Here is a 19323-nt window from a genome sequence, read left to right as displayed (position 1 = left end):
TACACCAAAACGTGGACCTATACATACAATGTTTCGCCACCGCAGCCAGAACCCAAGATACTTAAAAAAATATTTAGAAATATCAAGTTTCCTTCTCTATCTTTCGAATTATCTTCTGCAACCAATATTTCCAAAAAGCCTACAACTATAAAAAAACATTTAAAAATCCAAAAAATGGAGTCGATTCATACATGTCACTTCGTCCGTCTGTCTGCATTTTGAACAAAAGACAGGTCGCATTTATTATCCGATTGAGATGAAATTTTGCAAACAATATTTGTTTGGCCAAAGGACGAATGCGTTCAAATTTAGATATAGCTCCCATGTCCGATTTCGGGTAAATTGTGCACCAAATGACCAATATCAGTCCAAATGAGTTAAAGTCCCTCACGTGCGAAGTCTAAGTCGATTCATGCATATTAGTCCGTCCGCCTGTCTGTATTTTTAACAAAATGAGATGAAATTACAATATTTGTTTGGTCAAAGGACGAACCCTATTGAAGTTGGTGAGAATCGGTTCAAATTTAGATAAAGCTCCCATATCCGATTTCGGGTTAATTGTGCACCAAATGGTCACATGCGAAACATACATTCAACAACAATGATCTTTGGTAACAGAGTTACAGCTCAGAAATAGGTGCCTCGTACCATCGCTCATTACTGTAATACTGGTAGCGTAGCCCGACGTCAAGGAAGTGGACGGAAGAAACCAGCAATGGTTCGAAAAATGTAAAGAACTGACTTGATCGAAACCCGCACCGCAGTGGCTGAAAAATGGCTCGTGAGCTGAAAATATCGCAATATTCCATTCGCAAATATAAAAAAATGAACTCGGGGTAAAGCCATTGAAATTCCAAAAAGTGCAAGAACTTACACCGCAACTGAATGAAAATAGACTCAAAAGAGCAAAAAATTTGTTTCGCTTGGCCGAAAATGGTGAACTGCCGAATTTGGTTATTTCCGCTGAGAATCCTTTTGTTGTACACCAGTTTATAAACAAACAAAAAGATCGTGTTTACTTGCCAAAGAGGTCAGCTAAAAATGTCCACCTTCGGTTGGCCACCAAAACAGAACTCAAGCGCCAGCCATGGTGATGGTGTGGGCCGCCATAACAGTCGCTCTTCGCTCGTATTATCGTATTAATCGACAGTGGCATCAGAATAAATGCCCAATATTATCGCGAAAATATTCTGAGGGTGCCTTTGGCAAGCAAACATTTTGGCCGCAGACCTTCTACATTCCAATAGAACTCAGCACCATCACACTCAGCAAGGGCCACCTAAGAATGGTTACAAAATGAGGTTCCTCGCTTCATTTCCAGCCCACAATGGCCACCAAAATCTCCGGATACCAATCCGTTGGTCTATTGTATCTGGAGTATTTTTGAAAGCAAGGTTGGCATTAAAGAATATCAAAGTGTCGATCACCTCAGGCAAGCGTTTCGCCTGTAATGGGCCAAAATACCTCAGAGCAACATTCGGGCAGCGTGTGACTGTTTTATTGGCCGTTTGAAGGTCATATTTCATACCAAAGGTGACCATTTCGAAGAAATCTAAACTTATTCTAAAACTTGATGCTATTTCCGATAATTTTTGCTTCATTCCAAAAAATTAAAAAAAAAAAGTAAAACATTGGCCCATTCCTTCGGAACCTACTTCATAGAGGGTCCAAAACACAACAGAAGTTAGAATATATTTACATAATCGAATCATATGAAGGTGCCCATTCAAGCAATTTTCTAAAATATTTGGCTCTTATTTAGTATTTAGGTTTCTTAGGGAGTAGAATACCTACATTTTGAATGTAGATTAATGCTTTGGAGTATTGCTTATATTAAGGTACCTCCCGGTTTCAGCTAGTTTTAATCGAATGTGACTAAAATTTGATAATAAGCTGTCTTCCTGCATAAGATTTTTAATATAGGTATATATTTAGGTATAGCCCGCATATATGGGTTTCACCCCACCGATGTTGTCAGGGAATGGTAAATTCCAAATACAGGTGACGGTATTAGATCACTACAGTAATACTCCGAACGGGTTTTTAATTCACTGGCTAATTTTGTATTTCACGATATGGCCCCGCATATCAGTATGGTGAGTCCACATTTCCAACCAATATTCTCGGGAGACGGTATCCAGCCTTTCATTACCATCAAACCGAACGCCAATGAAACCACACAACTCATGATCCGAATCTTCTGTACTAAATCAAATTGCCCATGTGGGAGTAATCTTCAATGGCAATTTTAGAAATCAAACTGAAATGAAAAATAAGAATATATTCTTTACAATATATATTTCCGATTTTCTTGTAGCTCTCCCCAAAAAAGAAAGAAATAATGATTGCCTTAAATTTTGTAGAAGAAAAGTCTTCTAATACTTTGAACAGATTGAAAAAATTAGACAATTTTAATATTCCACGCTGCCACTATACGTTCACCATGACAGTCACCCATTTGTTTCTATTTTTTTCTCCATCAATTGTTTTGGCTAAAATTCTTCCCATTTATTTTATTGTTCCTTCTGTTATCACCAATTACCGAAAGAAACTTTTCGTCCTCCGGAAAAAAAAAAAACAAATTCCAGGCAGACATTAAAATTCCTATGCCCAACAATGTTGCCTCCTTGCAATTTTAGCCTTTATTTGATGGAACAATTGTTTTCTCTCTCTCTTTTTTTTTGGCTGGAAGATTTAATGCACTTCCGTGTGTTGGAATACATACACAGTTGGCGAATGGGATCGTGTGAGTGTATGTGTTATTCTATGTATTTGGGAATGTGTATAGAAAAGTGGCTATGTGGTTAAAATGGCATGTGCATATGTATGTATGAGAGTGTGTGTGGCTTAAAACTTGTAACAATTCAGAAAATCGCCACCATAAAATGTTCAAGGAGAACATTGCTAAAAGTTTGAAATAGTTGTGGATCATTACACGGAGATAAAGCCTAACAGTTAAATGGTACATGAATGCAGAACGATGAAGGGAATGCCCATGGAAAACAATTGAATAGATTTTTCCTGCTAAAGGTTGACATTTAAGATAAGAAATTGTTGGAGTGGTTGGAGTTGTAGATATTGAATTGTTTGAAATTGGAGCTTTATTCCGTTTTAAAGATAAGAAAGTTAATGTAAAGTTTAAATTGTATATATTATAAATGAAAAAGCGATACGAAAACTATTGAATTCGGAATGAAGAAAATGAATTTGCGGTAAGGAGGAAAAAATTATCCACACATAAGCCAAATTTATGCGAGGGACACGTATATTGTATACAAGTATAGTTAGAAGTCGGGTCATCCAGATACTAATAACATGAAGAACCAATAAGGAAAGGTCAAAAGTCGAGCGGGACAGACCATATGATATCCTACACTACTATGCGTATTTAGTAGAACTCCCATAACAAACAATGTTTATATTGGGAATGTTTTTCAAGTAGATTATACCAACTATGAATTCGGCTGAATATGAAAAATCTATCCAATTTCGGCTGATATTACATATATGGTGGACAATAACCGTAAAGCGGATGAAGATGTATATCGAAGGCATATAAAAATCTGAACCGATTTCAATAAAATTTAGATGAGGTATTATTGAGCTGTATCTGATGTCAGGTATTTAATTATTATTGTTGTGGAGTGCCAAATTGAATGAATCATATATATGGGACCTATATATATGAACCGATTTTCACCGACATTTGAAGCAATTGCTTCTGTGCTGAATTCCGTCGGAAGTGCCAAAATTCAGTCCATTTGGGCTGATATTAGCCATTTAGTGCACAATAATCCTGAAATCGGATAAAGATATATATGGTAGCTATATCCAAATTTGAACCGATCTTAACAAAGTTTTAGGCGGTAGTTGATATCTGGTACCAAAGATCGTTGTTGTGGTGTGCATATTACGCATGTGAGGGACATAAAATCCCAAATATATGGGAGCTATGGGAGTTAAGCATATATAGTTAAACATGTATATAAATATATTTGAACCAATTTGCATAAAATTAGAGGTACTTGCTTCTAGACTGAATTCGGTCGGAAGTGCCAAAATTCAGGTCATTTGGACAGATATTGGCCATTTGGTGCACAATTAAGCTGAAATCGGTTAAATATTTATGTGGGAGCTATAAGACTCGTCCTTGGGCCAAACCGAACATGTCTAGAAAAATTAATCTCAATTGGATAAAAAATACGACCTGCACTTTGTTACATGGAGTGACGGACGTATAGACGGACTGACATGCATAAATCGACTCAGAAAGTGATTCTATGAAGATCCCATATTTTATGGTTGTATTTAAAATATTCAATATATACCCGAAGTTATTAAATATCTTACAATTAGTATTGAAATATCTCAAAGACCTCAATTTTTTATATTTTGCTTTGTCTGTGATTATAAAAACAAAGTTTTGGGAATTCGTATTAAAATGCTACGCAAAGTACTAAGCTGTAGTGAATATGTAAGAATAATGGGCAAGGCTAGAATTTCAAAACTTGGATTAAGGACACTTTGTTTAATCGGTTGATGGACATTTTAGAAATTATTAAACCTAGTATGATGTCATAAATATTGAGTGAGGGTAGCTAGGAGTTTTGTAGTTTAGAAAGGGGGGCGTAGTGCGTTCAAAAATTGGCTTTTGAATTTCGTACTTAAATACTGCGAAAACTGCTAAAATTTGTTGTCAAGTAAATCATATCGGCTTTGTCCGTTATTAAACACATTTTACGGCTAAAGAGCGGTGGAAATTTGAAATCAAAGAGAACTTATGTATGAGACATACATCTTATCCAGAATCAATTTTCACTATATTTTACTGAGGAGTTTTTCCATACAATACTACAGGTGAGAATACATAAGTCTTCGCATGGCATATTTTGTGACATATCATAAAGGGACGCCCTTTATAATTTGACACTAACTTTAATTGCTGGGCGTATTTTATGTTTGATTTGGTGAAAAAGTTTTTAACACCTCGAAACATTGATCCTAGGCCCATCATGTGGGCCTATATCTTCACGCAATACCCTACTTGCGAGTAATACCACTTAGTACTTTCGGAACGAATATAGTACACATTTTCTAACCCACCTCCACATCTCAAGCACAGACGTCAAGAGTGACCTTGACATAAAATTGCGGAATTCCAGTTCTATCTATTCACCACAATTCCAATTAGCACAAATTTTAGCACCACTCAGTACACATTTCTATGACAACCTGCATCATACAATAGCAATCGTAATTCCATATATTAAGATTCCAAGCCTATCGGTTTACCTAACTCCTAACTACCAAATTTAATACTATTTAATACTAAGTACTAATTTCGAAAGCTTCCTACATACTACAATCCTCCAATTCCCACAGTAACTCCAATACTCAATTTCAGGATTTCATACCTAATGGTACTAATTTCCTACAAAATCCAATCTTATACTCCAACAGTAATCTTAATTCCAAATCTTAGGATTCCAGCTCTATCGGCCCACCTAAATCCAAATAGTGTCATTTAGTACACTAAAGTACACATTTTCATTACTGCCAAAATTATAAAATCCAACAGAAATCTTATTACCAAAATTCAGGATTCCAACTCTACTTGTTCACCAAAAATGTAAAATGTACCACATTAAAAATACCACATTTCCATTTAGTACGAATTTCCATAACTACCTACATGCCTCGTACAATGCAATAGTAATTTTATTTCCAAATTTCAGAGTTTCAACTCTATTTGTTTCTCCCAAATTTTAAATTATACTAAATTTAGTACAATTTGGTACACATAAGTACGAATTTCCAAAAACTATCTGCATTTCCAGCTGTATTGGTTTACACGAATCGAAATTGTATCAAATTTAGTACTATTTTGTAATTTTCGTGTAAGTACACATTTCGAAAACTTCCTCCATATCCCACTCCTACAATCCGCCAGTAATGTTAATTTCAGAATTCCAGCTCCATCCGTTCCAGCAATCGGTCAGCCAATTACTTTATTTTTTTATACCCTACAACACTATTTGTTGGGGGTATTATAAGTTTGATTGGGCTAAAAATTATGCAACACCTCGAAATATTGGTTTCCCACATAGGAAAGTATATATGGATCTTCCTATCTCGCCGAGATGAGTCGATCTAGATATGTATGTCCGTCCGTCTGTCCATGTTAATTTATTATTAATAATCCTGAACCGATCCCCACGAAATTGAAAATAGAGGTAGGGTTAGGGTCAGAATATAATCCTATTGCTTTTGGAGATGATCGCACGATATTTAGGGGTTGAAATGGACCAAAAACACAAAATTTTCCTGATTTTGCAGTTGCTCTATAGGCCACAATTATGAACCAATCGACACGAAAATTTACATGGGGTTAGAGTTTAGGACTGGGCAGAAACCTACCAATTTGGGCGGCCATCGGACAATAGTTAGCGGGTAAAATAGACCCTAACTTTTATGTAAGAAAATAGGAAAATTTCCATTAAACCGCGAATATTTTTAATCCCAGCCAAATCGCAAATACATTAAAAGATCACTTCTGACCATGCTAATAGCCAAGAAATCGGATATATAGCAAAAAGGAATTTATCTTATCAATTTTGCTTATAAATCAAATACCGCTAGGCCGATTTTCACAATTCCCATCAATTCGGAATGGTCTCTTGCCAGAAAACGATAAAATCTAAGAAAATCGCGGAAAAATGTACCAATAAAAAAGGGAATATCTTTTGTCGATTTTGTTTTTCAATTTTTGTCATATTTTTTATCGCATGAGATTTGTTCAATTTGACTTACAATTTTGATTTGTAAATTTTCTAAATTTTTACACCCCCAACACTGCGTTTTGAGGGTAATATATGCAATTCGCAAGTATCATCCCATCCTCACGAAATGTTGCTATTGTTCTTAAGATGTACATTTAGAGGTTCAAATAGACTAAAAAAAATAATTTTTTCTAATTTTGTAGTCGCTCTATAGGCCACAATTGAAAACTAATCGACACGGAATTCCGCATGAGAAGAGAGTTAAGGACAAGGAAGAAGTCTAGCATTTTGGATGACCAATGGATTATATTTAGCTGTAAAATGGACCACAAATTTCGTGTGAAATAGTTTTGAATACTTAACAACACTACGAAGTGAGTAAATATTGGCCAAATTCTCCGGGTCCAAAACCTAAGGGCAACCTCTGGGTAGGGCTCTTTGACATCATTTCAAAAGCGAAATCTTCCAAAATGGATTAGGATATAAGGGGACTTCGAACATATTGTTGTGTCGTAGGGTATCACATTGTCGGCCCCGCACGACTATAGCCTTTGCTTTCTTGTTTATTAATGTAGATTAAATTAAATACACGGACATTGACTTAGGGTATACATGACATGTTGACTAGACAGACTGACAATTTTTACTTGTTCTCGTTCAAGTTGGTATATAAAAATAATTTTTTTTTTAAATTTAAAAAAAATTTTAATTTTTTTTAAAGGGACTATATCGACCCATATTTAAGTCTCTCTCTCATAAAACGACCCCATCTGATTTTCGGTATTATAAGTTTAGTAAGGTTTAATTTTACATTTGGGGTTCTCCTCATTTTTCGTCAAAAAATGTCCTCCTATCAGACATGAGTCTCTTAAAAGATTCCCTTGTCCTTTTGTGGCTCAATGAAAACCTCCAATGGTTCATAGTCGAAGAAAGTATTACAATTATATTTTACAAATTGAATAGTTTTCAATCCAAAATTAGATCGGCTTCCGATGCGAACAAAACAGTTAAGTTTATTCGATCTAAAGTGTTGATCATTTGAAAATTACTCAAAATGTGAATGTTTAAAACGTGGGATAAAATCCGATTTAATTGCAAATAATGTTGAGTATTGATGTGATTTTAAACAGTTGATATATGAAGTGACCAAATTAATTAATGGACTTACCCAACTATTCCCAAACAGATAAAATCAAAATTAATTTCATATGTCACGACCATTTAGATGATGTAATACTCGAGTGTGTTTTGAGATTCTGATAGCAAATGATGAAATGCAGGAAAGGCCGCCTTAATATTTCAACAGTTTGTTGGGAATTGTTTAAGAATCTTCAAAAATGCGATACGTTAATTTCCGGTATGAGAACAATTCTAATTCTTCGTAACGCCGATATTTCTGGCAGCCAATGTTGATTTTCGTCTTTTAATCTCAGCAGATAATGGAAAAATCGAATAAAGTGTCCATTGGCGGTAGTTCGCCCAGAAGGCAAAAATATTAATATTCCGTGTAGTTTTCGCAGCTAGATTCCCAAAAAGAAATATTCTTCCAGAAATGAAATATTCTTCCAATTCCTTTTCAAATATTTTGATAGTATTCTTTGGAGGAGAAAATTTTAAGTTTGACAAAATATTTTTTTGGCCTACTCTTTGTAGAAACAACACGTACAACCTGAATTCTGCAAAGTGCCAAAAGGACTTATTCATAGATTCATATTATCCGTACTCATATAACGTGGCTGCAATTTGAAATTTTGAATCTCAACAAGCAGAAAGGCCTCAAAGGTAACTCATCGAAATACTCTCATTAGACTCATAATGTATATACAGGGTGAGATGAAAAAACTGCAACCAACTTCAGACTGAACATGTCGCAATATTCCATTCGGCAAATATTGAAAAATGAGCTCGGGGTAAAGCCGGGGTAATTTCCAAAAAGTGCAAGAACAGAAAGAAAATAGACTCAAAAGAGCTAATGAGTTGCTTCGCTTGGCCGAAAATGTTGAACTGCCGAATTTGGTTTTCTCCGATGAGAAAACTAACGAATGTTTTCCAGCAGTTTGTAAAGAAACAAAATGATTGTGTTTACTTGCCAAAGAGGTTAGCTGAAAATGTGGAGCTTCGGTTGGACACCAGAACTCAAGCGCCGGCCATGATGATGGTGTGGGTCGCCATAACAGCCTATGGTCGCTCTCCGCTCGCATTAATAGACCGTGGCATCGGAATAAATGCCGAAAGTTATCGCGAAAATATTCCTTGGACACGCAATAATTTTGGCCGCAGACCTTGGACATTCCAGCAGGACTCAACACCATCGCACTCAGCACGCGACACCCAAGAATGGTTACAAAATGAGGTTCCTCGCTTCATTTCCAGCGCAGAATGGCCACAAAAATCTCCGGATACCAATTCGTTGGACTATTGTGTCTGGGGTATTTTGGAAAGCAAGGTTGGCACTAAAAATACCAAAGTGTCGATCACCTCAAGCAAGCGCTTCGCCGGAAATGGGCCAAAATACCGCAGAGCCACATTCGGGCAGCGTGTGACGGTTTCATTGGCCGTTTGAAGACCATAATTCGTGCCAAAGGTGACCAATTCGAACAAATCGAAACTTATTCTAAAATTTGATGCTATTTCCGACATGTTTTTGCTTTCATTCAATAAAATTAAGAAAAAAAATTTAGTGTTTGATTTTGTTGCAGTTTTTTTATCTCACCCTGTATATATACTTGATAAATATACAATTTTAAGTTGATTGAGGAATATCGAACTTATTTCTTGTTTATTTTCTTACGTATTTTTTGTTTAACCCATTCCTTACGATGTTTTTATTTAAAGCTTCTATTTTAATTAATTTCCGTCGATGACACTCAGCGTAGCTCAAAATATATTTTTCCATATCCACAGCCATTGGGTTAACGTCTGACCCTTTTCAATGAATCAAATTGCTTCATCAGCCGCAATTACTTTCAATTCTTACCCGAAAGATAAACCTCAAGTGGATTTCTTAATACCCACATCCTTCGGTTGTTTTATTTTATATTACTTTTTACGTTAACCTTCTGTTTTCGTTTAAATCAATACAAAACCAGCAAGGAAAGGTCAGAAGTCGGGCGGGGCCGACTATATGATACCCTACACCACTATGCGTATTTATAGAGCTCCCGCAACAAAAAAGTAAACATTGCGAATTTTATAACTTAAAAAAATACAAATCAAGCATTTTCCACTTATATTATTTAATGCCGACATTAGGAACAGAAAAAAAATATTTGCCAGTAGTCGGCATGGGGTGCCGATTACTAGAAAAATATCATTTTTCACCAATTTCACCAAATCTTGAGAAAAGTATTAAAAAATAATCCAAAAACCATTCAAATAAATACATATTTTTTACTCGGCAGTTGCTTTTATTTGTGCTTTTTGACCAACTTTTCTAATTTTTTTTTAATCAGCTATTTGACGTTTTAGATCGCGGGGTCATTTTTGAAAAAAAAAAAAAATGTTAGCTATCTAAAGGAAAAAGATCAATTCACAAAAATACGGCAAAAAAAGGAAAGAAAGAGGAAATATGCAGTTCTTGCAACGACGAACTTGATACGGAAAACGATGTCCCTCAAAAACTTAGGATGTGATACCTGTCCGAAATGGTACCATTTACAATGTACAGAATTCAAAAATCGTCGATACGGTGAAAATGTTGAACTAGAGCAAAAATTAATAAGTTAAACATCAATTAAAAAAAATCCTTTGTGAAGACACCTATGCACCTATGACTTACTTGATTTTATTTTAATGTTTAAGTTTAAGTTAAACCCAAATGAATTAAAAACAGTACCTAGATCAAAATACAAAATGAATTCCAAATATAAGAAAGGTACTTTTTTCTTTATTTATTTAATCTCATTTTTTAAATGAAAATCCATATGTTACTAAAGGTAACCATACTATTTTTGATTTTCTACATATATTTGGTTTAGAATGATAATTAAATAAAACTCTATTTAAAAACAAAATTAATTTCAAATTCTGGATTAAACTATTAATTATTAATATAACATTGTTTTATACTATTTAAAATAAAAAGAATATAGAAAATAATATTTTTGTTTTTTGCTGAAATACAATATGCCGACTACTGGCAAATAGACATGCCGAGCATTGGAAAATGGTGCCGACTACTGGCAAAAAACCACTATTTTAGTAAAATTGCATATTTTGCCAATTTAATAAAAACAAATTCAATTTTTGTTTATTATTTCAAAAACTAAACAAAATTTGGAATCTGAAGAATTTTACTTTTCTGCAATTGAAAGATTTCACTTAGAATGCTGAAAGATTGAAAAATCGAAAATCCTAAAAGGGCCGACTACTGGTACACTTACCCTACCAAGTTTCAACAAATGGTAAAATTCGGTTGAATATGAAAAAATCTATTCAAGTTGGGCTGATATTACATATATGGGGAGCAATATCCGTAAAATCGGAAGAAGATGTGCATCGAAGCTATAAAAAAAAACTGAACCAATCTCGATCAAATTTGGCAGAGGTATTTCGAGCAGTATCTGATGCCCGGTATCTTTGTTGTGGAGTGCATATTACGCATGTGGGGGACTTTAACACCAAATCAGATGAAACATATATATAGAAGCTATAGCTATATCTGAACCGATTTTAACCAAGATTTGAATCAATTGCTTTTACGTCGAAATCCGTCGGAAGAGTTAAAATTCGGTTCATTTAGGTTGATATTAGCCATTATTTGCACAATAAACCTGAAATCGGATTAAGGATATATATATGGGAGCTATATCCAAATCTGAACCGATCTTGACAAAATTTGGCAATGGTATTTCCGAGCTCTATAAGATATCTGGTACCAAATATCATTGTTGTCGAATGCATATTACGAATGTGAGGGACTTAAACACCAAATTGGATGAAACTTATATGTGGTAGCTATAGCTATATCTGAACCGATTTTCCCTAAATTTAACGCACTTGCTTCTAGACTGAATTTGGTTGGATGTGCCAAAATTCAGTACTTTTGGACTGATATTGACCATTTGGTGCAGAACTAACCCTAACGAAATCAGTTGAAGATATATGGGAGCTATATCCAGATCTGAACCGATCCTGATACAACTTAGCAAAGGTATTTTTGGGATGTATCTGATATCTGATACCAAATATAATTGTTATCGAATGGATATTACGAATGTGGGGGACTTAAACACCAAATCGAATGAAACCTACATACGGGAGCTATAGCTATATCTAAACCAATTTTCACCAAATTTGACGCACTTGTTTCTAGATTGAATTCGGTTGTATGTCTTAAAATTCAGGACTTTTGGACTGATATTGGCCATTTGGTGCAATATTAACCCCAAATCGGTTAAAGGTATATCTAAATCTGATCCGATTATCACCAGTTTCAAAAGGGTTCGTCTTTGCACCAAAGAAATGTTATTTGGAAAATTTTATCTCAATAATAAATGCGACCTACATTTCTTTCACAATAATACATGGACGGACAGACGGACTGACATGCATAAATCTACTCAGAAAGTGATACCATGAAAGTGATTCTATGATGATCCTCAAAAGCAACTATTTGTCTATCTCGCTTCCGTTTCCGTGTTACAAACAAATGCACAAAGACATAATAAACGTTTTGGTTATTCAAAACTTTGACCCTTTGAGGGGGAGGAAGCAGAAGGTATGGTTCGATCGATAGAAATATTCAGATGTTCCATGTCTAAATGGAATCGGATGTTTATTTTGCTTTTTATGAACTTAATGAATACTCAAATTTTCGACCTTTTGTGGGGGAGGTACCAGAAAGAGTGGACCGATATATTCCATCTTAGCCCCAGACTTTGGATTAATAAAATTATTGGGATGTGTGACATTTGAAGACAATCGGACTCTCACATCACATTTTATAAGAGTTGTAATTATTCAAAATTTTGACCCTTTGTGAGGGAGGTACTTGATGGAGTGGGCCGATATTATTTATTTTTGCACATGTCCGAGAACTGAGGCAAATATTAAGATTTGCAAAGTTGGAGCAAAATCGGATTATTGTTTCTCATTTTGTGCCTAAAATATTTTTTTGAAAATTTTGAACTTTTGTGGGGGAGGTACCGGAAGGAGTAGACCCATACATTTAATTTTATGCACAAGTACATAATACCCTTATCACTATGTGGTGTTGGGTATGAAAATGTATATAAAAATTCTCCAAAAACAAAAAAATAGATTAACAGATGCCAAAAATATTATGACACTAAGAAAAATCGTTAAAAAAAAGAACTAAGATTTAATGCAGAAAATATTATGTATTAAAATATTATTTTCAGCTTATACTTTCCATTCCTGTTCATCCTACCAACCTCTTTTACTTAGTGCATCCATAGAAGGACATCTATTAAATAGTTTTCCAAGCAATTCTGTGCATGCCATTATTAGACTTTCAAGTTTATTTGCGTTACATGCCCGAATACATCCCCGAATTTATCAACCCAATCCATTTTCACTCTATCCCTTTCGTTCAGTAATTTTTCACAACCATTCAAATGATCAATTAATTCTTTTCTTTCTTAAAATAAAAATCCCAAGTGCCTACCTTCATACTTACCACCTTGAATGTTTATTTCAATTACTTACCTTTTAACCTTAACCTTTCAACATCATTTAAATCAGTCCAGTCGAAAAAATGTCATTTAACGTAAAAATAAGAAAGGGTATGAGAAAGCAAATAAGTCGGTAAATACCAGTGATTGTACAACATGTAAAGAAAATAAACAAAAGCTCACAGAACGGAAGAGAAGAACGTAAATAAATACGAAAATAACAAGCAATAAAACAAAGATATTCAAAAGGAAAAATTGGAGACAATAACAAATGGGGTCAGCCAGAGGACACCACAGACACACATACTTTTATGGAGAAGCATCAATGATAAACTGTTTTCATTTTCTACAATACATTTTAAAAATATTTGTATACAGCCATCGACATTATTTAATTGATGGGCGACATAAACTTTTTATAGACTCAAGGAATTTAATTTTCGAAATTTAATATTTATTTATATCTTCTATATTTGTAACAAGTTTAAAAGCAGTAAGTTCGACCGGGCCGAACTTTGAATACCCTACACGATTTGGAACGAATTTAGAAATTTTCAAAAAATAGAATCCTTAAAAAATTCTGTTTAAATTTTAAAAATACCGAATATAGCCGATTTATTGGGGTCTATACGACGTGGACCTACATTGGCATTGTTTGTCATAAGCCATTACCATCTTCAAATTCGAAAACTTGAAATAAACGGTGAATAATGTAGCTAAAATCATCAAAATATCGTATATAGGGAGGTACCGTTATATCGGAACTGTGCGAAGACATGGATCAGCATAGACAATTTTCTGTCATTGGCTGTAGCATCCATTACGAAGTTCAAATACGACATCTGAAACAATTTCGGTGGGTATTGTACCTAAACTCGTCAAAATACCGAATATAGGGAGATACTGATGTATGGGGCCTATACGAAGACCTGAACCTGCATAGACAATTTTCTGTCACAGACTGTAGATCCCATTACGATTTCTAAATACGTAATTTGAAACAATTCCGGTGAACCATGACGATAAAATCATCAAAATACCGAATATAGGGAGGCTATTTGAAGACGTGAACCTGCACAGACAATTTTCTGTCTTAGGCTGTAGAATCCCTTTCGAACTTCAAATACCAAATTTGAAACAATTCCGGGAGGAGCGGGAGGCACCATTATATGGTGGCTATACGAAGACGTGGACCTGCACAGACAATTTTTTTGTCTTAGGCTGTAGTATTCATTACTAACATCAAATTCCAAATTTGCAAGAATTCCCATGAATATTGTCGCTAAAATCATCAAAATACCGAATATAGGGAGGTACCGTTATATGGGGGCTATACCAAAACGTGGACCTACATGGCCCACTTTTAATACCAAAAGTCCTGCAGACATAATATACATTTAAATACAATGTTATCAATCTACTTCAATTCGATCGGAAGCTAGAGTGATTTCCACAGACGGACAGACGGCGGACATCGCTAAATCGACATAGAATTTTATTCTGATCAAGAATATATATACTTTGTGGGGTCTAAAATGTATATTTCGAGGAGTTGCAAGCGGAATGACAAACATAATATATCCTCCATACTATGGTCGAGGGTATTTGCAAATTCAAAAGAACTACTTTCATAATCAGTTTGACTCCGAACAGTTTTGGCCGGGCCGAACTTTGAATACCCTCCACCATTTGGAACGAATTTGGAAATTTTCAAAAAGATATGAATTTTTCAAAAAGATAACGGGTCATTACGAAGAAGTGGACCTGCATAGGCAACTTTTGTCATAGGCCATTATAATATTCAAATGCGAAACTTGAAAAAGAATGTAGCTCAAATCATCAAAATACCGAATATAGGGAGGTACTGATATGAGTGGCCTATACGAAGACCTGGATCTGTATAGGCAATTTTCAGTCATAGACTGTAGTTCTCCTTACGAACTCTAAATACGAAATTTGAAACCCCGGTGAATAATGTCTATAAAATTATCAAAATACCGAATATTGAGAGGTATCGTAATATGGAGGCTATATGAATATGTGGGCCTGCATACGCAATGGGCGTGTTATAGACTGTAGTATCCATTACGAATTCTAAATGCGAAACCATCAACTTTTTATCAAATGATTTTACTGGCAAAAATAGAACTGGACCAAATATTCAATCCCTATTCTTTTATTTATAATAAATAAAGGCTCGGCCGAACTTAAGGTTTTTTAACTTGTTGGTATTGAAAATGGACCAAATAGGGCCACATTTTGGTATAACCCATATATGCCATATATGTATTTTGAAGTTGCACTTCATCGCCAGTTTGCATTTTCAGTGAGCAAAAAATATATTTGCATAGTGGAAAATATGGCATAGGCCTCATGTAACATGTTCTACATTTTGATGGTTTTGGAATTTTGATAATTTAAGCCAGATTTTCAACGGAATTTTTGGAAATTTTGTATAGCAAGTTCCAAATTTAATGTTCAAAAATCTTGGAAAAATCGCCGATCTTTTCAAGGACTTCATGCAATATAATAACATATTTTGTATGAAATGATTTAAGGACACAGAGCCATGTTATTCACGAACATTCTTCGCTATAAAAATACTTTTATTATACCCTACAACACTATATGTTGGGGGTATTATAAGTTTGTTGTTGGGCCAAAAATTATGTAACACCTCAAAGTATTGGTTTCCCACATAGGAAAGTACATATGGATCTTCCTATCTCGCCGAGCTGAGTCGATCTAGCTATGTATGTACGTCCGTCCGTCTATCCGTCTGTCCATGTTAATTTGTAATCACTCTACAGGTCGCAATTATGGCCCGATCTTCACGAAATTTAGAATGAAGATGGGGCTAGGGCCAAAATAGAACCCTATTGCTTTTGGAAATTTCTTGGACAGAAGTCTTCCAATTTTGATGGTCATCGGATAATATTCACTGGGAGAAATAGACCATAAAATTTTTTGTCAAATTTTCCATTGAACCACGAATATTTTTAACCCCGGCGAAATCACAAATAGACGAAAAGTACAATTCTGATCGTTATGTAGATGCCGATAGAAAAAAATATTGGATATATATAGCGAATAAAGAATAATATCTAAAAAATCGCATAGAAAGATGCCTATAACGATGTTAATATGGATTTCGTAGTATTTTTATCGCATGCGATTTTTTCAGTTTGAATTATAATATTCATAAGAATAAGAAGGGCCAGGCCTATTGCATTTAAAGATGCCCGCAATATATTTAGGGGTTGAAATGGACAAACAAAAAAATGTTCCTGATTTTGCAGCCGTTATAAAGGTCACAGATAAAAACAAAAGGACACGAAATCTCGCACGGAGTTAGAGCTTAGTAGAACGGGTAGTATGGACCACTTTTGTGTGAAAAAAATACCAACATTTCCATGTTACAGAAACGCTGAAAATAACTTAAAAAATACAAAAAAAAACCGACTTCTGACTTTTTTATGCTGATTTCGTTGAAGAATATAGCCAAATATCGTAGACAAACAAATCATATAGATGAGTCTAAATTTAGAGCTACAGAGGAATCTCTTGCTTTTGGAGATGATCGCAAAATATTTAGGGGTTCAAATGAACCAAAAACAGAAAAAATTTCCTGATCACACAATTAAAGCCTGAGAAGAGAGTAAATGACAGGGAAGAATTCTAGCATTTTGAATGACCATTGGATTATATTTAGCTGTAAAGTGGACCACAACAACTAACAACACGACGGAGTGCGTGTATAGTGGGCTAATGTCCCTGGTTAAAAAGCTAAGGGTTATATCTGTTCAATTTTCTGTGACATAATTTCAAAAGCGGAATCTTCCAAAGTGGATCTGAACATAGGAGGACTTCTAACGTATTGTGTTGTAGGGTATCACATGGTCGGCCCCGTACGGCTATAGCCTTTGCTTACTTGTAATACCCTACACTACATGGTAAGAGTATTATGTCTTTGTGCATTTGTTTGTATTGTGGAGAAGGAAGCGAGATAGACCCATAGTTACTTTTGAGGATCTCCATAGAATCACTGAGTTGATTTATTCAGTCCGTCTGTCCGTCCGACCGTCCGTCTGACCGTCCGTCTGTCCATATATTTTGTAAACAAAGTACAGTTCGCATTTATTGCCCTATCCAGATGAAATTTTGCACAAATCATTTGTTTGAGGTTTGAGATAATCGGTAAAAATTTAGATATAGCTCCCATATATATCTTCGTCCGATTTGCTTTTATTGTGCACCAAACGTGTAATATCAATCCGAATGGAATGGAATTTTGCACGTACGATCAGATTGGACCTGAAAATAAGTATGCCAAATTTGATCGAAATTGGTTCAGATATAACTATAGCTCCCATATATATTGTTCATCCGATTTGTTATTTTAGTCCTCCACAGCCGTAATATGCACTCTGTAACAACGATATTCAAGGAAATATATCAAATACAGCTCAGAAATATCTTTGCCAAATTTTATCAAGATCGGTTCATTGGATATAGCTCCCATATATAAAACTTCGTCCGATTTACCTTTGATTATGCACCAAATGTCTAATATCTGCCCAAATGGGATGAAATTTGGCATTTACGACCGAATTGAGTCTAGAAGCTAGTATGTCAAATTTGGTGAAGATCGGTTCAGATATAGCTATAGCTCCCATATATACTGTTTATCCGATTTGTTATTTTTGTCCTCCGCAGCCGTAATATGCACTCCGTAACAACGATATTCAAGGAAATATATCAAATACAGCAGAAATATATCAAATACAGCACATTGGTTCCGATTTGGATATAGCTCCCATATATATCAAATAGGCAATACAAGTCCGAATCTAAAAGATACAAATGCTTCAGCATATTTAGTCTTGTGAAATTACAGTTATAATCATAGCGTGTATGATTGAATTCTCCCATAAAAACTTTAAATTGTTATGTGTAGCTCCACTAAATTAGCAAATTCGGGTTGGGTGTCATAAAGTCGGCCCCGCCCGACTTAAAAACTTTCTTTACTGGTTTTTAACATTTTTTTTTTCATTTTTTAGATCTAATTTATTTATTTATATTTATAAAAAAAAAACATTTTATAAAAAACATTTTTAAGATTTCCTCTTCTAAAATTGCGGATTTCTTCAAGACCTTTTTTGAAATTCTTTAAATGTTTCATGCTAAAAAACAACTCATTTTGTTAGAGTCATTTTTTTTTGAACATTATTCGCTATAAAGAGATATTGTCATGATAGAATTACAAGGTAACCCTTTCAGGCCAGCTGTAGTCAACTTGATATGTCAAACAAGTTGTTGTAATTCGAATTCGCCGTAGAAATACATAACAGAAATTCAAACATCATAGAGAAAAAAAAATAAACACAATAATATAAAAATTAAATTTTGTGATAAAGTCCAAATAAAAGAACAGAATATGAGGTGCTGTACTGTTTGTAAAAGAAAAGATAGTGAACGACAAGCAACATTGTGGGATCACTTTAAACCACAACCACAAAATTTATTCCCATCACTTCAACCCAAAGTATATAACGGGGAAAAGTTGTAGAATGCGATTATTACAATGCGCTGTACCAGACATGCATCAATTCTATTCTGGTGGTTCACAAAATAAATTTCCAGGGTACATATTTGCCAGAAGTAGGAATGTAAATTAAATATATAAAATACGGTTTATATATAGCGAAGCCTAATTCGAAGAAGTCGGGAGGATGCTTCAGTATGAGGCTGGAATAGATAGAAATGACAATGAAGTTGTTATGCCCTACCATGTCACAGAACCATTGATGAAAGAAGCCGAAACACAAACAGAGTAAGCATTGTTTGGACATCTCCACACACACACACTCATTAGATCCTCCATGGACACAGACATTCCTTTTCCAAAA

At 34.7% G+C, this 19323-nt stretch overlaps 1 long non-coding RNA gene across 1 annotated transcript; it reads right to left on the bottom strand.

Annotated features, from left to right (window-relative positions):
• Positions 1–1906: 1906 nt before the first annotated feature.
• LOC131806156 (uncharacterized) lies at positions 1907–8407 on the bottom strand. Its single transcript, XR_009343987.1, has 2 exons — positions 7948–8407; positions 1907–2260 (listed from the first exon to the last, which is right to left on the bottom strand). It is a non-coding gene; the product is annotated as an uncharacterized LOC131806156 (long non-coding RNA).
• Between the last annotated feature and the right edge of the window lie 10916 nt (positions 8408–19323).

Source organism: Musca domestica, unplaced genomic scaffold (assembly GCF_030504385.1).
Source record: "Musca domestica strain aabys unplaced genomic scaffold, Musca_domestica.polishedcontigs.V.1.1 7, whole genome shotgun sequence".
Taxonomy (NCBI): domain Eukaryota; kingdom Metazoa; phylum Arthropoda; class Insecta; order Diptera; family Muscidae; genus Musca; species Musca domestica.
This window is presented reverse-complemented; position numbering and strand designations above follow the sequence as displayed.